Here is a 26,416-nt window from a genome sequence, read left to right on the forward strand (position 1 = left end):
CAATCTATCATTCACAAGACCACAATAAGTCAAAGCCAACATACTGACAATTAACAACAATGCTAAGCCAGTCCCCTAAACACAGTTATGCTCACATTTTGTTCATTATATCCCACTTCTGATATCCCTTTATTGGCTAGCTATTCCCTCTAGGATTTAGTATAAGCTACTTAGATTTCCAAGTCCAAATGTTCTGACAGTCAAGGCACACAAAGCCATTTCTGAGGGCACATGGAGAGATGGGAGGGTGGGGGAAGAGTAGGAATAGGTGTGAGCCTGTTCCTCCTCTTCCCGCACCCTCCTGTGCCTTGAGCTGTCTCTGGGGAAGTCCCACCCCCTGGAAGTCTCATTCTCCCCTCAGGAGTCCCATTCCCCTCCAGCACCAGGTAACACTCAGTGTGGGAATACCTTTGAGTTTGGGCAGTCTCTAAAAGGTTCACCATCACTGACCTAATGCCTCTTTATCTAGCAGCTCTTATCTCCTCTTACCAGCCCATTAGAAATTTGTGCTTTGGGAATAGCAAGTACATTTTATATCATTTATCAGTGAAGTAGCACTCCCTAAGCAGTTTACAATGTGTACACCAATTGCCCCCTACAAACTTGGTATTCTGTTTACCAACCTTCAAAAGGATGGAAGGCTGAACAGATCTTGGAGCCCACCTCTAGGATTGAATTTACAAAGTTGTGGCTGCAGTCACAGTATTTAATCACTGCACCACTAGGACTCCTTACTGAGCTTCCTCTTTGGCTCAGCTTTGTCCTTTTTCTCTTGGCACCTCCTATTCCTGGAATCGCAACCTGGAAATCCAACCTGAAAACTTTTTTGTTTATTAAAATTTTTGGAATCTCAAACTGATGCTTTATATATTACTATAATTGATTATCTGTTTTATTCTGTATTTTGTGTCTGTGTGTGTAGGGTTTTTTGCATTGTAGTTCAGTATTGTATTTTAGTATTGTATTCTAGTATTGTATTTTTCATTACTGAAGTACCGTATATACTTGACTATAAGTCAACCTCACGCATAAGCCAAAAGCAAGTTTTGAAGACAAAATTATGGATTTTGACATGACTCATGGATAGGTTGAGTGTAAAACCTGGAGACTCCTTCAGTGTGCATATGCGAGTGGCAAGAGGGAAGCAGCAATCAATAGAAGGCTTCAGTGTTTCAGCCTTCACTCTGAGACAGCAAAGCACACAGGTGGGAGAGGGACTGGTTAAACAAACAGCAAACAATCAGTCACAAGGGCTCTTATCTGCTTGGCTCAGGACAGAAAGAAACTGCATGGGGAAACCTGAAAGAGCTACTATCACATTACCATACTTACACATAAATAAGTCAACCTAAGATTCTGAAGTCCATTTTTGGGCACAAATTTTTAGACTTGTATATGAGTACACTCATCCCTCCTAATTTGCAGACTTGGAGTCTGCAGTCTTGGTCCTTCGCGGAAGCAAGCAGGAAGGGATAAAATGGTGTTGCATGCCACCATTATAATCAATGGCAACTTGAATATTTGCATTTTTCCAGATTGGCATGGTGTCCGGAATGGATCCCCCATGAATCAGGAGGGACACCTGTTTACACGGTAGTTCTCAATGTTTTATCCTATTGTAAAGTGTCATGTACATGGATGGCATTATATAAATAAATGATAATAATAATAATTTATTTAAAGTAATATATTATGCAGTATATTAAGTGGAGAATGTCCAGCACCTTGTGTCCTCAAAAAGCCTCCTCAGAAAGTTGCAAGGAGCTTCTAAACAAATGTGGATCGAGCTCTATGGCTAAGTATGGATGAGTAACAAACTAATTTAAAAAACCCATATAACAAGAATTATACAAATATCTAAGCAACTGCATTGAGAAAATCTGCAAGATGGTATAATGATGAATTTGCCTTGTACCATATTTGAAGGTTAAATAGGTTTGTGAACTGTACATGCATCAGATAATTAACTTTACATAAAGCGGTGTACTAGTGCCAATACTAGGGTTAGGGAGCGCGCACCATCTGCACACTCCCTAACAATAGTATAGGACTGCGCCTGCATCGTGGCGGCCTCCCATCTACATGGGGCTGCTATGACGCCGGCACTGAGCGCCCAAATGTGGCACTGTTATGACACCACTTCCTGGTTGCGGCACCGCAACAAAGGAGCTGCTCTAGGCAGCTCCTTTTTGTTGTGGCACCGTAAGCTTCGTTCCTGAGCAGCAACCAGATGTCTGGTAAAAGGGAAGCTTTTCCTGCCCACTGCAGCCCATGGGCAAATTCAAGTAGCTCCAGCAGTGTGTAGCTGCTGCATCGCCAGATCACCTAGAAGCCAGTCCACATCTGAATGCTGGCATGACTTCCGGGCATCATAGGGGCATGCAGAGTCTGTACATCATGCAATCAAGCTGGTTGGAAGCTGGCTTTTCGTGCTGGTCTGTTTTGCCCACAAGTGAAACATTTCAGAACATCTTCCTAATCAATAAGCCTGTCCGGTATAATAAATTTGTAGGACGTTTAGGTACCTGATTGAATTATATGGATATCATTACTATATCTTCAAAGATCATTTAGCATGTACAGCAAAAAGAAAAAAAAAAGGCTAGCTTAAGAAGTTTTCCTTACAATCCTGCAATTGTGTGTACAACAGGAAAAAAAATCTTCTTTAAGGAGATACATATACAAAAAAATATTGAAAGCAGAATGTATTATTTTAACAATGGAGTTGTTAACAGTACCAAAGACCTGTCAACTAACTTGAAGTCTGGACGTTTCTGCTAACCAGTCCTTTTAAGGTTTATGACAAGGGTTAATAAGAGGTCAGTAATGGACTGGATGAGGGAAAACAAACTGAAGTTGAATCCAGAGAAAACAGAGGTACTCACAATAGGCTCCTTCGGTCCAGGGATGGAGATTAGTCAACCAGTCCTGGACAGGGTCACACTTCCCCTAAAGGACGAAGTTCACAGTTTCGGAGTACTCCTGGATCCATCACTACAGTTGTCATCTCAAGTAGATGTAATGGCCAGGAGTGCTTGGTACCAACTTCAACTGATACAACAATTGCACCCCTACCTGGACCAAAAGGACCTTGGAGCAGTAGTACATGCACTGGTAACCTCTCGTTTAGATTTCTGTAATGCGCTCTACTTGGGGCTACCCTTGTATCAAGTTCGGAAGCTTCAACTAATCTAAAATGCAGCAGCCAGATTGGTCACCGGTACTTCCAGGTTTGACCATATAACACCCGTGTTAAAATCTCTACACTGGCTGCCAATTAGCTTCCGGGTGCAATACAAGGTGTTGGTCATTACCTTTAAAGCCCTGCATGGCTCAGGCCCGAGTGACCTGCGGGAAGCCTCTCCCTATATAATCCACTCAGCACATTCAGAACATTGGGGAAGAATTCGTTGGAACATTGCAATACTCAATTAACCACAACTTCCCATAGAGCATTACTGCTGCAGTTCCTAAATTATGGAATAGTCTGCCGGAGGAGATCCGTGTTATCACTACCTCAGATGCCTTTAAGAAGGCACTAAAGACGGATCTCTTCTAGCGGGCTTTGCCATTGGATTTGGTATAGAGATGATGATTAAGACCCCCCTCTCTAAGTATGATGGTATATGAATTGATGTTTGGAGATTTTAAGGAACTAATAGGAATGTATAATTCAGTATTAGTATTTTATTGACTGTTCAATTGCATTGTATTATTTTAAAGATGTAATCCCTCTTCGATCCTTGGAAGAGGTGGGAGATATAAATAAAAGTTATTATTATTATTATTATTATTATTATTATTATTATTACTGCATCCTATTTCACTCCCCCCAAATTATGTAGCTGTGGCTCTGGTCCAAAACACACTGCAGAAATAATCCAGTTTGGAACCACTTTAACTGCCCTGGCTCAATGCTAAGGGATTCTGAGAACTGTAGTTTTGTTAGACATTTAGCCTTCTCTATCAGAGAGCTCTGATGCCACATAAACTACAATTTCCAGGATTCCTAGCACTGAGGTAGGGGAGTTAAACCAGTCTCAAACTGGATTATTTCTGCAGTATGTTTTGGACCTAAGGCCTGAATATTATATTCTGTTAATGTATCTCAACCAACTGGTATTATAAACCATGAAAGCAAATGCTAAATAAATATTTTTTATCTTTTTCTTTCCACTTCCTATCTTAAGAAGCAAAAAAGGAAGGAAGGAAGGAAGGAAGGAAGGAAAGAATTTTAACTAAATCCTTAGCAAGAAACTCAAGTAGGACTTTCAAATGTCACATCAACTTCCATTTGAAAATCTGTCATCACAATGGCATTTGCTGTTATCACAACCTAGCAAAACATTAACTTGAGGTCTTTAGCTTCTTTAATCCCTAGTTAACATTTTACCATCCATCTGCAATCAGAATGTTCTACAGTCATAGTATCTATATCAGACATGGGTAAAATCTGCCATTGCAAAATTTACTTTTTTGAAACTAGAACCCCAACAGCCATCAACCAAAGCCTAGTGAAAATGAAATTACTTTCATATGAGAATTGTGTTTAAATACATAAGATATGAATAGAAACTAAATGTTCGTTTGAAAGGTGCACTTGGATTTATTTGTTTGTTTGTTAATTACCAGGATTTTGAGAGCCATCTTTTGAGTCTGATGCAAAAATATAGAATTAAAGACCCAGGAGCCCAGCAAATTATTTTGAGAACCATAACTGAATGGGGTTCTCAGTCCTTCCACAGAAAAATCTACTCCTTTGATTGCACCAAATGTTCTTCATTCCAACATCATAATGGAAGTTATTTTGTTGCTGCTTTCTTGTCAAAATACTGGTAAAATACTTAAATTCCTCATTATATTGTTAAATTATGTCAGCAAAATATCAAAAATGCCATCTATTTCCTGAAAGTGGGCATCCTGATACACATTAAAATATTAATTGCTTACTCTCCACTGCCATCAATGGATTATAAAATGATCCTTGGGAGACAAATTCAAGCAAAAACAACATTGCCTAACGCAAGCATTACCCAACTTTGCTTGTAATTTAAACTTAATGGACCACATTCCTACCTCTTTTTATTAGCTATGAAAAACAGAGCAAGATCTCCCAACAAAAGATTACTACTCATGAGAGACTGTGCTACATGAAGGGTTCCATCTTTGTCCAAAACCAGCAAATTTTATCTATACAGCACCTAAAGGTTTGACCAGATGTAACAGTACTTTCTTTTTGAGAAATGCAATGTTCTGTGCCTAAGGGTCAGTTAGCTTCACACAGGACAAGAACAGTCTGGATCTCAAGGAGAGTTACTGTTCTGTTTTGTTACTGTTTCCTGACTTTTACTGCCCTTTATCCCTAGTCCCCACATGGCCAAGAAGGAGAGTAGTCTCTTCCTGCATAGAGATCCCTCTAGACCAGTGGTTCCCAGTCTGTGGGTGGGGCCCCCTTTGGGGGTCGAATGACCCTTTCACAGGGGTCACTTAAGACGATTGGAAAACACATATTTGCATGTAGTAATGAAAATAATGTTATGGTTGGGGGTCATCACAACATGAGAAACTGTATTAAAGGGCCGTGGCATTAGGAAGGTTGGGAACCGTTGCTCTAGACCATCTTAACTGCCAAAGAAGTAATTTGAGACAAAATGTAGGCTTGTGACTACGACATCAACAATTCTCCTGTATGATTTTTAACATTTTTGACTGATGAAAAAAACAGTAAAGCTTCAAAAGCTTGCATGATGTATTTTGCGCATTCTGATTGGATAACAAAGGTATTACCCTTTTGTGGATTTTGGATTTTGTTCTGCTTTGCTACATGGCCAACACAGCTACTCTTGAATATGTTTGTAAACACAAAATGGCTTACAGCAATTAAAAAAAATACAGTTAAAATCCACAAAATACAAAAGTTAAAACACGATTAAACAATCAGAAAAAATTAAAACCATGTTAAAACAAATATTATTAACACATACACACAAACACACACACCAATTAGCAATGTCTAGCGCATTGTGTAAGATGGGCCATCACTCATCAAATGCCTGTTGTAATAGAAAAGTCTTGGGTGGTGGGACAGAGAGAAAGACCTCCCCAAAAGACCTCAAATCACAGGCTGGTTCGTAAGGGACAACAAAGTCCTTCAAATAACCTGGTCCTGAGCTGTGTTGGGTTTTAAAGGTCATAACCAGCCCTTTGAATTGTGACTGGAAAGGGACTAGCCAGTGGAGCTGTTGCAACAAGGGAATTATGTGCTCCTTGTAGTCAGCACCCATTAGTAATTTGTCTGCAGCTCATTGGACCAGCTGAACTTTGCAAACAGTCTTCAAAGGCAGCCCCACATAGATAGCATTATGGTAATCCAACCTGGATGTAAGTAGGGGATGTGTCACCTTGCCCAGATCTGACATTTCAAGGAACAAATGCAGCTGGTACACAAACTTTAACTGTACAAATGCACACCTAGCCACCACTGAAACCTGGGCTTCCAGGTTCAAAGCTGAATCTAGGAGCACACCCAAGCTGCGAACCTGCTTCTTCGGGGGGAGTGTAACATCATCCAGCACAGGATAAATCCCTGTTCCCTGATTTTGACTCACCACCTCCATCATAATAGCACATTGACAGATGTATCTTCCATGAATTTGTCCAATTCACTTTTAAAGCTGATAATATTGGTGGCCATCATTATACATTACAGAAGTAAACTTTGTGTTTACCTAGGCACTGTGTTAAGAAGTATTTTTCTCATCCTGAATACTGCATCATTCAGCTTAGCTGGTTCTATTATCATGAGAAAAACTTCCACTTTTCCATGTTATGCAAAGTTTAGAGATTTTTGTCACACTCACACTTACTTGCCATTTTTTTAAAAACATAAAAGCACCAAACATTTTAACCCTTCCTTATAATGAGTTTATTATTTCATTTTTCAATTTCCGCATCTTTTCTAGTTTTACAAACAATATCCTCTTTTGAAGTGCAGTTACCAAAACTGTTAACTGTATTCGAGATATGGTCATATTGTAAAATGCCATACAGGCATTATGATATTGGTAGAGTTTGGGGGTTTGTTTGTTTTTTGTGAGGATTGGTTTTCTTGTTTGATTACAAACAAAAAGTTTGCCTTTCCCTATGCAGTCAGCACTGTATCCAATTCTTCTCTATGCCATTCACATCAGTTGTGCTCAGTTAGCTACTGGCCAGAGTACCCAGGTCAATCCAAAGCCATGTACACACTGATGGGAAAACCTGGCTTACTGTCAGGACTTCCAGATCCTTGGGGAGAATGAGCTGCCCGCAAAACCAGCACCCAAAATGGGCCAATACGGGTATCACTGTCTGCACATTCCTTCTTCCCATCCTGGCCTCAGTCCAGGTCCCATTAAAACACAGTATGTACTGGAGGAACCATGCATATTCGAAAGAGACAGTGCTGAGACAGGAGTCAGGAAGACATCTGCAGCACCTGGCCCAGGACACCTCCACCTGCCTTCTTCTGATGCCCGCTAATGCTCCTCCACCCATCCCTGTACCAGCATGCAATCCACTCACTCGGGAGATTCTCCAAAGTTTCTGGCCTAATTCGGAGCAAACAGGGGCCCCATTCAGACTCACCTATTTGCGCTGGATGGAACTGGGCAGAATCGGGTCCCCCCCTCCCGAATTCCTCTGGAAGCAAGTGCCCACTAATGATTTACCTCAGTCAGGGTAATTAAACCCTGAACGCCCTTGCAGCTCTTGTGGAGAGTTCACATTTGCGAAACCGGTTTAAAATGAAGGTGCCTTTGCTGTCAATCAAACTCAGTTCCACTTTTGTCAAGGTGACGTTTCCTGCAGCCATTGGGCAATCAGAAGTGTGCTCCCCCTCTCCTTTTTTTAAAAAAATAGGAGGCAGTTTTTTGTCAAATTTTAAAACCTCCAGGTGTGGGTGTGTGTTGTGTGTATTTGGGTCACTACAGATTATGGATCTCCTCTGCCTCCATTTTCAACCCCAAAATGCAATCTAATGCAATTGCATCCTTCCTCCTTGCCACCCCAGAATGCCTCATACACATAAAATAACAATAACAATAACAATAATAAATTCCTCACCCCAAATAGCATCTCTGCATCCTTTGCCTTCCCTCAGCCACCCCAGAATTCCTCACAGACACATACAGTAGCAAAAGCATTCTGTATCAATTTGCCAAATTGAAAGAAAAACATTTGTAACATTCGCATTGTAGCATTCGCATATAAAAAATAATTTAGAAAAAAAGCCTTTTGCAAAGTGCCGTGCTGGGAGCAAGGAAATGAAAGGAAAAGTAGCACAAGCAGGCACACATTCTATCTATATATGTATCTACCTGTAGCAAAAAGCATGTGCATAGTCTATCAAAAATAAAAAATAAAAAAAGAGAAAGCTGCCTGGTGCAAGAGGAAAGCTTGTTCCGTTCTGTGCTCTCTCTCAGACGTAATTCCCTCCCCTGAACTTGACCCTTCGTCCTGCTCCTTCCTTCTCCTCCTCCTGCACTGTTACCCCGATTGCCCTTCATGGCCTCCTTTTTTCCCCCAGCTCGTTCATCCTCCTCCTCCTCCATCTCTTGGCACTCTTTCTCTGGGGCTCCTTCCTTCATCCTCCTCCTCCTCCGTCTCTTGGCGCCCTTTCTCCAAGGCTCCTTCCTCCTCCTCCACCTGCTCCTCCTCCGTCACCCTGATTCTCTTGGCATGGCACCCTTTCTCCAGTTCCGCGCTCTGCCCTCCCCTGAACTTGCCCCGATCATGATCGGAGCCAAGTTCATATTCGCCGGACCCATTTTTCCCCCAAAAGATACAGCTTTTACTCCACTTTCAAAAGACCCGCGCCAAGGGGCATTTGCCCCTCAATGGGTGTGCAAGCCTCGGATTCGCTTGTGGGAGATTTGGGGTGAATATGAACTTCCCGTGGTTAATCCGAGTTCTGATCCGGGATAAAAAGTAGTCTGAAGGGTCTCAGGGACTTGGTTTACTCTGGAGAATCACACTGGAGTGTGGATTGGGCCTGTGTTTAACGCATTTCAGCACCAAGCATCATTATTTTCTTCCATCTGGGCACAGCTGATGGTACTTTGTTTTGGTTTTTTTCCTTGACAGGTTACATTTACAGTTCTCCCAGCCCTGGCTAAAAATTAAACATGAGATGTTTAAATTATTTAATTTGGCTGAGATGTTCCCTGCCCTCCCCCCCTTCCCCCCACCCACAGGCAAGCGCTTGGGTTTGGATATGACCGATGAGAATTTTCACTTTGAAGAGCAGACAACTGCAGCATGTACCACAAACTGCATTTGAATTTCTTCTCCATTCCAAATATTATTGTACTGGGGAGCATTGTGAGGGAGGAACTGCATTTGGGGAAACAAAAAACTCAAATGCCTTTAGGTGTATTGAAATAGTTTTTGAGCTCTCTGGATGTAATTAAAACATGTGTTCATGTTTTAAATATATTGTTTATTCACATCAGTCATTAGATATTAACAATGTAATAAAACTGCCCGAGGCTATACTTTCCAAGGGCACGAAATTAGAGGGCTTCTGAAATATAATTACAGCTTGAGATTGTTCTCAAAAAAGCACTTCTGACATTGTTTGTCAGGCTAGGTAGTTTTCAAAAGCTTTTTATCATGGATTCCCACAAACACACAAATGAGCATAAAAGAAATTTCAAGCATAGAGCTATAGTCAGTCAAACATACAGGTGTAGCAAAGCTTCAGTATTTCAAACAAAAGACTATCTTCTTCTTTAATTTTGAGAAACCTTTGATAGGGCCACCAAATGCATGCCAAATATCTTGAAATAGAGAGTACTTCGGTTAGGTACTTAGAATTCTCCACTAGTTCAATATTCTTGGGCCATGCACGACAGCATTAAAGTGTGAATTCTGTCTAGTCACCATTTTGGCAATATACAGTCAAAAATGATATTTTAGGTGAGTGAAGGGTTTTGAGAGAGTTCTTGGGGGCACAAATGACACTTTTATACTTTTAAAATATATTATGGTGTTGTTTTCAGGCAAAAACCATTTGAAAATTACACACACCATCCAGAATTCCATGGCAGTAAAAATGATATTCAATTGCTAAAACAATGGGTGCAAATATACTCTATATTCCTATCAAGCTACCAAGATATATTTGAAAGTGACCTTTCAGGACACAAAAAATGGCAGCTGGGGATTAGGTGGGACCTGTGGGCTGCACTTTCCCCAATTCCTTTAAAACTTCAATAAAAGAAAGGCAAGGTGGGTTTGGGGAGCTGTGTAACAAGAATGTTTAATTGTTATTTTATATTAGAGGTTGAGTCTGGGATGAAGAACAAGGGCCAAATAAAGCAGTTTCAGGTGACACACACCTCCAAAGTGGACAGAAACCAGATTGAAGCCATGCTCTGGGGCTAAAAACCGAACAAAAAGTAACCGGGATATGCCGACTTAGCCTGGAAAATGCACACCTTCAACCCTGTATAAAAACACCCTGACACGAGATCAGTTCTGAAGGAGCGATCCCTCTTAACCCTAATCCACTAATACATGTGCACATTAAACGCACTGATGCATGTGCACATTAAAAAAGGACAGAGTCAGTATACCCAAGCAATTAGCATAGCAATGGAAAAAACTGTGACACCTCCAATGGATGTAATTACAGCATACATAAACCAGACAGTCCAAGAGGGGGCATGGAGTGAAGGGAATTAAAGGGGGCATGTGGGGGGTGCGCATAATTGTGCTTTGCCAGTGTTTTACTGGGCACACCGATGCTCCAATATCTTGTACCAGTGGAGGATCACAGGTGCAACTGTGTGGTCATTCAAAGGGGCAGTCATCCAATAGGATGGCATCTAGACAGCAGGCAGTTGCCAGTGGTGTATTTGCACAATGGTGCGCATGGATAATGGGAGGCAACCAAAAGAATTAGCCAGCAATGCAGCTTGGTGCTGCACCATGCTGTTGGACCTTGTGGGACACCTTGGGAGTGGCGCATGTGGTCAGCGGAGTTTCAAAAAGCTTTCAGAACAGGTCGAACCTGCTTTTTCCTGCCCATCTGTTCTGTCCCACTCACTTATCTGGAAATCCAAAATTCAAAAACCAAAACTTTTTTCAGGGTGAGATAATGACGCCTTTGCTTGCAGATGGTTCAATGTACACAAACTTTGTTTTATGGACAAAAGTATTTAAAAGTTATTTAATATATTGTATAACATTACCTCCAGGTGTAAATGAATCAGAAATGAATTTTGAATTTAGACTTGGATTCCAATCCCAAGATATCTCATTCTGTATGTATATGTAAATACAGGTATCCCAAAATCAAAAAAAAAGAAAAATCCAAAATCCAAAACATTGTTCAAACCAAAGTCTTCTCAATGGTCGTGCCATTCCTTTGGCAGTTCTTTGGAACTCAGTTGAAATTTGTTGCTCTTCCCAAATGGTAAGTTGCACCACAAATTCAATGTGTTAAACAACAAGTCCTTGTTGGTTTAGGAATGATAGGCTTCATATTACAACATATTGAGTTCCAAAGTGATATGTTGGGCCAGGCTGCCACAGGAGAGTGATAAAAGCTCATACATTTAAGAGGGGTTCCCCCCGCCATCTATTATGAAACGGCTTATAGCTGAAATTGTGCTCATTTTCTAGTTCTCTGCAATTTACTGCTGATAACTGATGTACATTTTAACATTTGAAGTTTTTGCAGTGCTATTTTTCAAGCCACCTCAGGAGGTGTGATGGATAAAAAGACTGGAAAATAAATGAAAAAATCTTTCTGAAGCAGAGAATAGTAGCAATAATGCTAATAGCCAAACAAAAATAAACATGATCCCTTTGTTAAATGGAAAGTAGTTTTTCTCTACCAGGTAGGAAGAACAATTTTGTTAGGCAACATTATTGTACCTAAAATTAGGGATTACATGAATTACATTTAAAAAGATGTCAGAAGACCACTGCAGTAACAAAATAAAACATATCATACAAAATCCTAAAGGTGGCAGAATAAATATTCTCTGTCAATTCAATCCTTTCGGTATTAACTATGAGAATGAAACTTGATACACCATACACCAGTTTCACAAGACGTGTGCTGAATGATTCAGAAGGTTTGAAGACAAACAAGAGAAAGATATTCCAACAGAAAGCAAAACTTATAGAAACTACAGCTGCTTTTACATGTCTGTCACCTTCCACAAAGATAAATTGGCTTTTTTGTGTATCATCAGAATGCTTTCTAACTCATGGACAACACATTCCAAAAAAATGAGCTTAAAGGAATCATTTTACAAACAATAACATGGCAAAGTGGTCAGTCCACTGATATATGGAGATCATTCAGTACAGGATTTCAGTTAAACTCGGAAATAACTCCAGAAACTGTTTTGAACACAAGCTTTGAATATTTAAATGGATGACCCAGATGTAGTACAGCAACACTTTCTAAGCCTATCAATGCCTTTACCACACCATTATCATGTCATCATACATTATGCCATTAAGAGTTACTGTTGGTTCCTTTCAAGATGCAATTAAGTAACACGAAAATTTTAAAATATGGTTTATTAAAATGATTCTGTGGCTTCAAGTTGTTATTCAAATTGTTATTCAAATCATGCTTGTTATTTTGAAGCCAGGAGTGTGGCTATGGGGTGGGCAAAATGAGGGCACTGCCCCTGGAAAATTCTCCCCCCATTAAATTTTCCTTCAGTCTGCAAATTTCTAGCATTGTAATAACTCTTTGTAGGAGGTGGCAGACACAGTGCAAACTGGGATGGGAGAGTATGACTTATTAGAATTTGGACCTTATTTTGTAAAAGCAGCTGTAGTTTCTGCAAGTTTTGCTTTCAGGTAGAATAGCTTTCTCTGGTTTGTCTTGAAATCTTCTGAATCATTCAGCACACATCCTGTGAAACCGAACGTATGAGCATTCAGATATACAATGTAAGTATTCAAAGAAAAGGAGTAGGCCAAGTTACCAAGGAAATACAAATACAACAAATAAAAAAGTTCTAAGTGTGAATGATTTTCAGTGTCTAATTATCTGAGGTGCTAAAAATGTGGGGACTGAAGGAAATTTTCATGGGGGGGGGGGGGCTAGAATTCGTATTAGGGGAAGTAGTGGTAGTAGTACTAGTACTTGTTATTTCTCATCTGCCTCTCCCCCCAATAAAAATCCTCTCCCCTGAATTGAGGCAGGGGACAATAACAATTAACAAACAACATTTAAAACACAGATCAATTTAAAAAGAGAAATAAGATATGCACATATTAAAACTATTCACATTTAAAATCTATCATTTAAAATATGCAATTTAAAAATAATCTGGATAAGTCTGCCAGAAGAGATTGGTCATTAATACTCTTTTAAACTCAGAAAGCATATTCAGTTGTTGTATCTCTTCCAGCAGGTTGTTCCACAGTCTAGGGACAGCTGAAGAAAAAATCCTATGGTTGAAAGTTACCAACCTAGTCTTGGCAGACTGGAGTAAAGAGGACCTTAACATACAGACAGATTATACGGGAGGAAGCAATCCTGTAGGTAACATGGGCCCAAGCCATGTATTGCTTTAAAGGTAATAACCAATGCTTTGTACCTTGCCCGGAAACTAACTGGCAGCCAGTGGAGTGATTTTAATATTGGTATAATGTGATCACTCCTGGATGTCCCAGTAATCAATCTTGCAGGTGTGATTTGAACTAACTGAAGTTTCTGAACTTAGTAACAAGGTAGTTCAATGTACAGCTCATTGGAGAAGTCCAGCCTTAAGGTTACCAGTATATGCACTACCATCTTTAGGCAATGTATTCATTTTGCCTCCTCTTATAGATATACTCCTAATTGGAGCACTATTTTTAAGTAGAAAGGCAAGATAATAATACAATCAATCAATCAATCATAGCATAGCATAGCATAGCATATAACCCATATATTTAGCAAGAGCACACAGGACTTCCAAAAAGACTGCATGGCTTTCTGTCAGGTTTCCACCATAGCTCCACGAAAATAAACATAGCTAGCACCTAATTAACAAAGAAATCATGTGCCAGCTGAGTTTTTTTTTTTTCCCTTCAATTCTTCAAGGGGAGATCAGTAATTTGATCCCATACAACAGGAGCTGGAGATCCATCAACATACACGTGATTATAATGCAAAATAACTCAGCTCACGTCTGGTCACAGCTTTGGAAAAGTTAGATTTGGGGTTATAATTTCTAGAATTGTTCAAACAGTTATACTAATCAGGAGATTCTGGGAGCTGTAATCCAAAAAGTAATTTCACAGACTCTGTATCTGGGCATATGCATTTCAAAACAAACAAACAAACAAGAACAACGGTGGTTTTCCTGAAAATGACTTTCACATGAAAGCACATTCTTTCCTGATCAGTTATTAGAAATTAGCCTTAAAAAACATAGCAATTATATTGGTACAGTCAGAGGGATTACAAAATCTAAATATATGAATTAATCAGGAGCACTCTGCTATGTGTGTATTTTATTTTGTAGAGGGGGAAACTGTGTAATTAACCAAAAGAATCTTTAGTCACACATTTAACACTAGTTCCTTGTGAATTTGGAATACTGGAATGGATGGTCATATGGAAAACAAGCAATAACAATAAGGAATAAAAATGACAGAGTTCTCTTTCCCTCATCTCTTCTCCTATTAAAAGATTAAACACTTGGCAGCATGCAAACTATTCTTTGTTCAGGAACGAAAAGCAAATAACCACACAGACATTTTGTTAAGAAACTTTCCCAAACAGAATCAAGGTTTGCTCAGGACTTCCTTTTAGTGAAATGCAACCAAGCACACAACTAGACTTTTCTGACATAAAGAAAATTTTAGAAAATTTAAACCTATCAGTGAAGCTGAAGCTCAGAAAGCCAAATTGGGGCTTCTTGTGTAGTGCATTTGTTGCTTCTTTGAAATGTACTTGACGAGAGAAGGAATATGACACTGTTCCCCTCCCCCCTACATCCAGCTTCCTTGTCCCAAACGACCCATCTGATACATAAAACCTTACCTGTGACATGACTCAAAGAAATAAATCCTCAAAATCAGTCAGTTCCTAGCAGAGCTGGCACTAAAAGGCAAAAAGGTGTGTGTGTGTGTGTGTGTGTGTGTGTAAATAAATAAATAAAAAGAAAACTTTCCAGGGACTGTACTGACTTCCAGCTGCGAACACAGAACAATGAACCCAAGCCAGGTTGTCTAGCAGCCCAGCCTCCTCTCTGCCCTGCCAATCACACACCACACCAAAGCCAAGTGATATGTGGGACAAGAGGAAAAAAGACTGGGGGGAATGTGTAGCCCTTCTCAATGGAATTACCAAGGGACTCTAGGCAGAGCAATGTCTTTAGAAATGGACAAAATGGAGCCGAAAAGTACAAAGAAAAACAACTGCCTGTTGTTTCTAGCATGTCTAAAACCAGAAAAAAGGAGAAATAAAAGATGGTACCCCTTCAGGTACCAAATCAGAAGGAGGGGGCTTGATTGTGACATGGGGCCCGAACAGACAGGCCAAAATAAAGCTGCTTCAGATCACTCTGGAGGTATGCTGTTTAAATGATGCATGAGTCCTAAGAGGCTGGAAGCTGTGCCAACGCCACACTCCAGTCCTAAGGACTGGAGCACAGCTTTGGCGCGCCTTCTGGCCTCTTAAGATGTATGTGTCATTTAAACAGCATACCACCAAAGTGACCTAAAGCAGCTTTATTTTGGCCTGTCTGTTTAAGCCCATGATAAAGGCCCAGATCCTAGACCCAATTTAAGCATGATAAACAGAAACCAGAAGTAGTTACATGTGGAATATTCACACATCTAGCATATACTTTAAATTATGCTTCCAGGTACTATATATGCCAGGTACTATATAAACAAGGGATTATTAAATGCTAGATTTAGTGGTAAAACCCCCAGATTAAATGAGACATCTGATGTCACACAGGTTAAATTCTTCCCAAGCAGCTCACAGAAGCAGCCTCTTCTGCATGGAGGAGGGACTTTTTAATGTAAGGAATGATTATAATTTCTCCCATCCATAATCTGAAGTGGCCCAACTCATTCTATCATCTCAGCAACATTCTGCATCAGCAGGCATTTCCAAAAACACTTTGAAGGCATCTCCCTATACAGCATAGTGTAGCCCAAACATAGTGTAATTAAGGCATGCATCAGAAGAAGTCTCTTCAGGAGTGGGCATAGTTGGAACAAAAGCCTTAACTGATATATTATACTGGCCACTATCAAAGACTGGGCATCCAGATTCTGCCACGGTTAGTCCTAAATCCCACTAAAATCACAGAATTATAGAGTTGGAAGAGAAGGGCCATCAAATCCAAAGGCCTGTCATGCAGGAAAACACAATCAAAGCACTCCTGTCTCTGTTTCAAAACCTCCAAAGAAAGAGACTCCACCACTTTCTGAGGCAGTGTGTCCCAGTGCCAACACCGTCAAGAAGTTCTTTCTGAAGTTTAGGTGGAATCTCTTTTCCTGTAATTACTAATTCAAACCAGAGTAGACCTCCTGAATCAATGAAATTTATGCAAGTGTTGATTTACTAAGGGGTTCTCCAGACTGCCCCTTTGTACTGCCGCCCCTTTACTGGCCGGATTAGGGCCGTGGCAACCTGATGCCACAGCTCCAATCCGGCTTCTGGAGAGTGCAAAAGGGAGCTGCAAAAAGCAGGTAAATTCCATGTAAATATTAAATAACAATAGAGGATCTGAGGAACATCAGAAACCAACAGCTCAGAGGCCACAGAGCTGAACAATCATTCTCCAACAGCACCCACTAAACTAGCCCTTTCATAAGGACTGGACACACAATAAAACAATTACTTCAAGCCCTGTTCCAGATGGGTAATCCATAAGACTACTGTGGACCCCAAAAAGGTCCTACAAATGCTGCATGGGCATGTTTCCTCATTCAGTTCTCAGCAAAGATATTTCACTAAGGTGACCAAACCAGTTACCCTCTAACAAACCGGCCGGAAGCCAGGCTGTAATGGATCTAAATAATCCGTCTCATCCAGGAACCATTACATCTGAGACAAGAAATAGTTCACCATGTTGTCCAAGGCTTGAGACAGGCTAGAGACAGGCTGGAAATTTTCCAGTATGGTGGAATTCAGGAAATTAATAGCCTCTGTTTTTTATTTATTTAAAAAAACACTTTGTTCCATATTGTTAAAGTAGCTAAAGCTAAATACCTAAAATGGTTACAGTACTTTCTTTTTTGAAGAAAAAGCAACCACACACCCTAATCTAAAACGCCCTTCCAATCTTGCTTGAATGCCAGCACATCTTTGCTGACCCTTCCTTCCTCAGCTACTATTTTCCCCTGAAGTTGTTGTTTGCAACCTCACTCTCCCACATACACAAATAACTTTAATACTGGAATAAATCTGGACCATCAGGATCAGGAAGAATGTATGAATAGTTAATGGAGTGAGGTAAGAAAGAACAGGAATGGGTAACTATAATAAAGAGGGTCAGAGGTGGAAGGTTATAGAATGATGGATGCAGAATCCATAGCAAGAGAAACTCCAAACAAGTGTTGATATATTATGTAACTTCTCAGTGTGTGGATATGTGTGTGTGATATTGCATATGATGGTTTGTCATTTCTTTTAAAACTCAATAAACTTTATATATAACTTTTAAAAAAAACTGGAATAAACTACAGTCAGCCCTTCTTATACATTGATTTTTTTAAACATGGATTCATGCATACACGGTTTGAAAATGTTCAAAAAAATTATACATTTCCAATATCAAACCTTGATTTTCCATTTTTTATAAGGGACACCATTTTGCTATATCATTATATTTAATGGGACTTGAGCATCCACAGATTTTGTTATCCACGGGGGATCTTGGAACCAAACCCCAGCGTATAACAAGGGTCCACTGTAAAACAAAGACAAAGCCTCTTGGTTTTCACCAGTCCTCATAGCAGAGGTTTATTCCAGTTAATGGGGATGGCCCACATGAGCTACTGATGTGTTCTTCCTTGGGGGAAATGCAAAAGACTTTGAGATTTAGATAGCAGGTTAGAGAGTGTCTTGTTGCCAGGTTCATCATTGGCTAATTTCTGGAAAGTGGATGGTACTATCAAATCTATTCTTATAGGTAACCAAGTGCTAAGTGTGCAACTTGTATTTTACCATTATGTTGGCATGGCTATGCTTGTTCACTTATTGCAGGAAGGTGAGGGACTTGCATCTTATTGTAACTTTGTATGTTCCAAATATAAACTCTGGTGAAATAGAATGCAACAGAAAAAGAGGGAGACTACACTGCACTAAAAGTGGATTAATTCAGCAAAGGAAGCCATAGCTCTGAATTTGCAAGATCTGAGCTGGGCAGTTGATAACTGGGGCTCTTGGAGGTCTTTTGTTCACAGAGTCAGTGTAACTTGAAGTCAACTTGATGGCAAGTAATAACAATAACAAACTAATTTCTAAAAAGGAGGAAGGGAGAGGCAGTGGGGAAGGAACATAGCAGTACCTTTAAAACTAACTGTTTTTTCTTTTGGAATGAGCTTTCATGGATGCTAATTCCTACAAAATTTAATTTAGTCCCTTAAAAGTGGAAACATTTTGTTTTTGTGATTCATTAAAATCCCACCCCATTCGAAATGTCAAGAGCCAGTACAATGAAATCAAGATATATACCAGACCAAAGGCAGGGTACATAAGAAGAGGCATGTGGAAATGGAGAGTCACTTTAATGTATCATCACATAGCTTTGTCGTCTAAACAGTATTATACTTTAACTTAAAACATGGACTTTTCTGTTTGTCTGTTTACTTTTTTGGAAAGAAACATCAAAGAAAACTGTTGCAATACACTGTGTTGATTTTTCTCCCACTCCAAACCTACATAAGTGAACAAGGTCAGACAAGGACATGGGAACACTGGCTACAAGAGGAAAAATACAGATAGAAAAAGATAAGAATTTAAAAAAACAGAAACTGAGCTTATGTCTGTAAAAAGACACAATGTGAATGATTAAACAGCCAGATTAACATATTGAAGCATTTTTACTTATACACAGAAACGCAGGTAGTAATGTGTACTGCTTGTATATGTGTGTATTGTTAATATTTAAAGCAGGAAGATCCATGTACTGTTTTTACAATGGAAACATAACTCTTCTGTTTAAAGAAATCTAAGGAATAGGCATTAATTCTTTCATAATTAATTATATATGCATACATACTGAAGCATAATTCTATTTGCACAAATACCCAAGAGCAACCCTTGAATTAGCAAATAACCTTAGTCACACAACAGATGTGTAGAAAATGAACATATGGAAGAAGGAGGTAGATTGCTTCCAGTGACTCCACCCCACTCCAAATATTCATCCGAAAGTTTGAAAATAGCTTACATGTGTAGAACTACTATGCACGTAGGTTCTGTCCACAGAATCAGCGGAACCAGATCATCAACTACATGGAGAGCACCTCCAAGCAACAATGTGTATATGTTATGGCTACATGGTTGTATGGATGCCAGGGGAAGGCCAGCCCAGTCCCAATCCTCTCTCGATGAGTTCCACAAGTTTACTCTAAATGTATTTACTGAGTGAATAAAACTATTTGTAACTTTAAGATATACTAGCCTGAATATGTACATTGCCTTGCAAAAACAAGTAGTATAACAATATATGTTTCTTGAACCAAAACCAATGTTAGTTAATTAACTAACTAACTAATTAATATAGATTCTCAAATTCACCCCAAAGCAGTATCAAAACTCAACTAATATTTATTATTGACTTCATTCCATAGGCTTCAAGAATACTCCACACTATGCTACCAACAGCAAAATACCAAATCAAAAGTTTGATGTACAGACAAACATAATGCAAACATTGGCAATGAGCAGGTCCCTTTAAACAAATGATTGGGAAGTAATGGTACCTACTCTTTAAAGATAGGTCTGAGATCCTTTGATTTCTCTGATTCTGTACCTTTAAAATGTTTAACAATGCAAACATTAGTGTTACAAACATGCATTAAACTCAACTACCATAGTTGTTCCCATAGCTTAGAAAAGATGGGGGGGGATTTCTACTACAACATGTAGTCAACATGTAGTCTGGTTAATTCTGGGATTCATTTTTCCAAAAGGTAACTTTTGCAAATTCTGGCTGCTTCTCAAATGTTCTGCCTGTTCCTTTAGTCCAACAATAACCTTTATATTTTCCTCATAAGTAGAAGTTAAAAGCACAATTTGTGGCCCACCAAGCTTATTAAGTCTACAAACCATGCTATATAGCCTACAAGCCTCCTCAATGCAGAAAAAGCAGATTTTACTGATGCCTCCCCTTATTTGAATAAGAGGGTGGTTTCAGATTTTATAGGTCGGAAGTGGAATAGATTTCACATAAAGTCAGAAGAACAGAAATTATTTATCCCCACCTTTTCTCTTCATAGAACTTTTCTCTTTGCAGAGTACCTGAACCGCAACTCTCAGCATTCCTCATCACTGGCTAGAGGTGCTGTAGAAGTTGCCATTCAAAATCTGGAGGACCATAAAATTCTTGAAACCTGTGGCTATCCTAGTCACTCACAACTCTGCTTTCCACAACATCTCTCCTACTGAAACATTTTTTTTTTAATCTGGGGTATGAAATCAACATTTTTGCTGTCCTAGTCCACCAAACTCATGGTTTTTCTCTCAAGCATAGCAGTAACAAGTATCAAACCATACATCATGGAGAAATACAGCATCCTTTGCCTGTCTAGCCTGCCATCTCTCAAGAAATCATGAAATTGTGACCTGTAAAAAGGGTCAAACTAAAGACAAGTCCTTCAAAGAATGGTTTCCCTTCATTAGCTTCAAGAACAATAACTTTTCAAGCAAGGTACATCAACATTCAAAATCGACAAAACAGTGATACCTTTATTGAAACAACCAAAATACAATAAATACATAAAATGCATAAAATACATTTTGAAAGCTTTCAAACATGCCCACCCTGCATATGTTTTCAAGCAAGCACAGCCAGTGGTAAGGAATGCTGAGAGTTACAGTTTCCTGAGAGTCATATTGATTCCAGGAAAGATATATTTTGATTACCTGCTTAGAAATGCCTCTTACAAAAGTAGCAGCTGCTGACCTGATTGACTGTTCCAAAATTTCTTGAATCTGAAGTTAAACTTTATGTAATGATAATCACTTGCTCACTGTCTGTAAGTCCATTATGTTATTGCTTGTCTCATTTACTCATTGTAATTTCTGTCTGCTAAAATACATTTGTAAAATCTCATTGTCAAAAAAAATATTAATATATATATTTTTTTAAAAAATAGAAGTCTACACACATGTTCCCTGTTTCCTTCTAACCTCTTTCTTATACCTGGTCTACACATAGTGAAACCAGGTGGCAAAGCATTACGGAGGGGAAGACCACATCACATTAGGATGCCACATTAAAATTCTCCCTGATGTAAATAAATAAATTAAACATTCCTAGCAAGTAAAACATTAATAAACCAGGAGGGGAATCATCTGTCCCTGTGCACTCTTCACTCTGCCAGGTTTCTATTTGCGGTAGTTTTTTTTTCCCCCACTGCTAAGGAATATATAAAAATGGTACTTCCAACCTGAAATCTGAAGTGGTATTGTCCACCTTATTCCTTCAGAACAATACCATCCTCCTCCCTTCTGCCTTCATTCTGCTACACGTGTATTTTAAGTAGTCCAAGATCTTAAAGCCTTAAAACCTTGAAAACTTCAATTTCAAGCAAGAAAAATTACAACCCACATTGAACACAGCCAATAATAAACATTGCTAAGAGTGGAACTTAAAGAGTAAATAAACAAGGCAAACCTCAAAACATTTTTTCCTGAGTTTCAACATTCCCTATGAGTTCCATTTTTGAGGGCTTTTCCTCATTCTTTCCATGAAGACTTATACAGAGTCTGACCCAGTATGGAAGGAGGGGTCAACCTGTCTGCACATTTTCTTGAGAAACCAGGGGATGGAGTATCAAGATTCAAATCCATTCAGTGAATTTCTCTCATATCAAATGAACGGATGAATACATCTCCTTTTTGTATGGTATAATGAATGGGTGGCCAGTATAATCAGACTTTTTAGAAACAGCAGTCCCCACCAAATGCCCCACTTTTGTTTCAGTCTGAGCAAGCTGTCCGTAGAAAATATATACTATGCACAGTCAGAGAATTGATATTTCAGCCCAAAACTCACTGAAGCATTCTGACCCAGCCTAAACCCCAGCTTAGTTAATGAGAATGATAGCTGCATTAATATATGCAATTAATGAAGCACTGTGACCTGAAAAGATCAGGATGTTTTACTGCTCACAGTATTGCCTCTGGCCAAGCAGTGAAGCAGAAGGAAAATTCGAAGGAGAGTGTGCTGAACTGCAACTTTCTCTTGTCCCTTTGTACTAGGTATAGCTGAATGGAAAAGAAAGCACACTCACTCCAAGTATCACCTCTACATGTTGCTAAACTGGTTGCCATATCTATATCAAGGAAAACCCAAGTTACTTGATAGCAAATAGCAAGCTTTTCTTCAAGCTCATGATACAGTGAAGGGACAAAATTGGTATTACAGTGGGCTCTTGGTATCTTCTGGTGTTTGGTTCCAGGCCCCCCTATGGGTATCCAAATCCATGGATGTTCAAGTCCCATTACATACAATGGGGTAGTATCTCTTATATAAAATGGCAAAATCAAGGTTTCCTTTTTGGATTTAATTTTTTTTTTCAAGCTGTGGATGTTTAAATTCATGACTGCAGAATCCGTGCATATGGAGGGTTGAATATAGTAGCACAGTATCAAGACAGCATATTTTGCTTACCTTTTTCACTTAAAGTCTCAGATAAAACACAAAGATTTGGTATGCACTGGAATTTAATTCAAGGGCCTGCTGTGAATACCAAAATTCATGGCTTCTCACTTCCCATTCTATATGCTGGTGTAATAAAATGGTGTCTCTTACATACAATGGCAAAATCAACGTTTGTTTTTTGGATTTTTAAAATACATATATTTTTTTAGCCATGGGTGACTGAATCTGTGGCTATGCAATCTGTGGAAATGAAGGGCTCCATCCTATGTCAAGGTTAACCATACCTCAAGATGTCCCTCTGAAATTAATGGTACAGTACTTGAATTGAGCTTGACTGACTGGTCTACTCTTAAGTACTAAGGTTGGATCCAAACCATAATTTGTTTATTATTTATTAAAATATTTACAAGCGATAATGCTGAGGACTGAACTACTGTTCTTATATAATGTTATTTCTTTTAAAGACACTACTTCATAAGTCAAAAATGGTTGTTACTGTGGCAAGACAGCTTTGGGAACTAAGACTGCCACACTTTTTCCTGGTACTTAAAATATTTCTCGGTGAGCAATTCATTGGTTTAAGATATTCCCCAATATCTTCAAGATGTCAAAACCTCACATTTCCATATATCACTTAGCTGTTAAAAGTGCAAGAGCCTTGCCAAAAATAAAAAATGGTGAGAATCATGTGGAACATGCCCACCATCTTCTCCTATGTTTACTATCCCCTAACAGAAGCTATAAGTCTTGTACAGCTGCATAACAGGAAAAATCCTAACAGACAGCATTTCCTCATCATCAAGTAGGGAATCTGTCAACCATTTCTGATACAAAAGCGTATGCATTAAAGAAAGAGGTGCCACACTTCTTCAAGAGGTGCCATCTGCTGTTGAAGTTTTCTACAGGACTTCTAGTGGGGCTTATTTCAAAAGGTCAATGAGTTACTGTTTCCAAAACAAAACCAACCGGCAAATGGCAATTTAAAAGACAAGGAATAGACTCAAGGATTGCGCTTTTCCTTTTTTCCATTTTTAGCCTTTCTTAACAGGGAAACATAAGTTGCAGCCACACTGCAGGTTTAATAGAGTTTGACACCACTTTAACTGTCATGACTCTATCCTACAGAACCCTGGGATTTGTAGTTTGTTGTATGGCACCAGATCTCTCTGACAGAGAAGGCTAAGCATCTCACAAAATGACCAATCCCAGAATTCCATAGCACTGAGCCATGGCAGTGTCAAACTGCATTAATTCTGCAGTGCAGATGTAGTCTTGGAAGACAAGGAGGCAGAAACAAGGGCTGAAGTTTTCTTCTTTTTCCACTTTCCACTTTTCTTAACAGGTGAGGAAACATCTATTCAAATATTTATGGATTTTATTTTTAGCCTATACCTATCAGTCAGAAATCTGTGTTGTTCTCTTTTAGAGACATGGGTCCAAAACACAAGCCAGAAATAACCCAGATGGAGACTGCTTTAACTGCCCTGGCTCAGTGTTTGGCAATCCTGGGAATTGTAGTTTTGTGAGACATTTGGCCTTCTCTGTCAGAGAGCTCTGGTGATACAATAAACTACAATTCCCAGGATTCCCTAGCACCGAGCCTGGGCAGCTAAAGCGTTCTCAAACTGGATTAGTCCTGCAGTGTGTATTGGAACTTTAGACACGATTCATCATCCTCATTTCATCCTTCTTCATAGGAGAGTGACCAGGACTGCATCCACACTGGAGAAATAACCCAGTTTGGCCCTGCTTTAACTGCCTTGGCTCAAAGCTATGGAATTCTGGGAGTTGGAGTTTGTTGTTGTGCTTCACTCTGGGCCCCACAACAAACTCCAGCTCCCAAAATTCCATAACCTTGAGCCAAGGCACTTAAAGAAGTGCCAAACCAGGTTATTTCTCCAGTGTAGATGCTGCCAAAGATGTATGCAAAAGAAGCAATATGCATAAATCAGGAAATCAGTTAAACGGTTTAATATAGATTTAGAATTTCTCCCACTGACAAAGCCAGGTCGAGCTTTGAGTCACCTTAATACTGCACATCTTTTGCCAACAAAAGAGACTGGCATCCTCTTGACCAGTTTTAAAACCCTCAGACCCCACACACTTGTTTCTTGAAACTTGAACTCAATGGACTTGACTTGCCCAAGGTAAGCCTGTTTCACAGGAGTTTATCAGACAAGGGAAATTGGAAGTATAATCCAATGGCAATCCGAAGGCAATCATGGGGTTTCACGTTACTGCGTGATAGACTACCACATGCAATTTCGGGCAATGGCAACCAATTTTTGGACAATGGGAAGTCAGTTCGAATGCAATTCAAATTCACGTAAATTTGCTGAACCACTTTCTTTCCTTTGAAATTAAGAGAAATTCCTCCCGTGTGATAAGCTCCACAGTCCCATCCTCCTGCCACTAATGTCAAGTAACAAGTGTGCAGCAAAAATGTAGTTTTAAAATGGCGGTGCCTGTTGTTAAGCAATCCTTTTCCTTTATTTTCTTCATTTGTTCACACAGGCAACCTTGGCCAGAACTATTTTTCACAACAAGCCTGGGGTGTGTGTGTGTGTATAGTTGATGATGATAATAATAATAATAATAGGTAATAATGATTAATAATAAAAATACTAATTGTCCTACACATTGTTGCTGTGTGCCTTCAAGCCTCCAAGTTTCCAAATAATAGGTAATAATGATTAATAATAATAATAATAATCATTGCCCTACACATTGTTGCCGTGTGTCTTCAAGCCTCCAAGTTTCCAACTTACGGTGACTCTGAGGCAAGATTTGTTCAGAGGAGGTTTGACCTTGCCTTCCTCTGAGGCTGAGAGAGTGTGACTTGCCCAAGTGGGGCTTTTTTTTGGGGGGGGGAATCAACATTAAAAATCTCACTAAAAGTTCAGTCAGGGTTACTCCCAAGGCAAGGAAAACACACGCTGAAGAAGGCAGGAGGGAAGGAGGGAGAGGGGGAAGAGAATGAGAATAACCTTCTGGAAACCAAAGGTGCCTCCAATTTTCCAAAAGCACACCTGAAATGAAAGCATTGTCTGTTCCTTGAAAGGTGTGGAGGGAAGGGGAGAGAGGAGAAAGCGAGGAGCCCTCTCAGGCAAGAGTCCAAGCTGCTTCTTTCTTACCTGTTAGAGCAGACAGCCTTCCTTGCTCTCTCTTCCCTCCTTTACCCCAGACTCAGTCCAGAGGGGCTGCTTCTGCTGACCCCCGTGCAGCTCCTTTTGTAATCCGTCATGGCTTTCCACACACAGAAACAACACACACACACACACACACACACACACACACACACCCTTTCCTCGGCAGCAGAGGCGCAACACTGTTGAAAAGTTGGGGATATCCGCTGCAAACGCCTCCTCCTCGCAACCAAAGGCTCCCCTGAGCGCCCTGCAAATGGATGCAATGTGACAATAAATGGGCGACCGGTGCCTGCCTCCTTCGCCTGGCTGCCTGGCTGCCCCCCCTGAGGGGAAGAAGAGCTCTCTTCACGCCTCACTTCCAGCAGCTCACCCCAGATAAAGGCAGGCAGAGGGAGGGAAAGAGAGAGA

General features: G+C 39.7%; 1 protein-coding gene across 3 annotated transcripts in view; it reads right to left on the reverse strand.

Moving 5' to 3' along the window:
* The window catches only part of SHANK2 (SH3 and multiple ankyrin repeat domains 2), a 489,211-nt gene extending 462,843 nt beyond the window's left edge, over positions 1-26,368 (reverse strand). For all 3 annotated transcript variants that reach the window (XM_042469292.1, XM_042469286.1, XM_042469278.1), the window contains exon 1: positions 25,994-26,368. The gene's annotated coding sequence lies outside the window, so the exon portion shown is untranslated. The remainder of the gene's footprint in view (positions 1-25,993) is intronic.
* Between the last annotated feature and the right edge of the window lie 48 nt (positions 26,369-26,416).

This window comes from Sceloporus undulatus, chromosome 1 (genome assembly GCF_019175285.1).
Source record: "Sceloporus undulatus isolate JIND9_A2432 ecotype Alabama chromosome 1, SceUnd_v1.1, whole genome shotgun sequence".
NCBI classification, from domain to species: Eukaryota; Metazoa; Chordata; class Lepidosauria; order Squamata; family Phrynosomatidae; genus Sceloporus; species Sceloporus undulatus.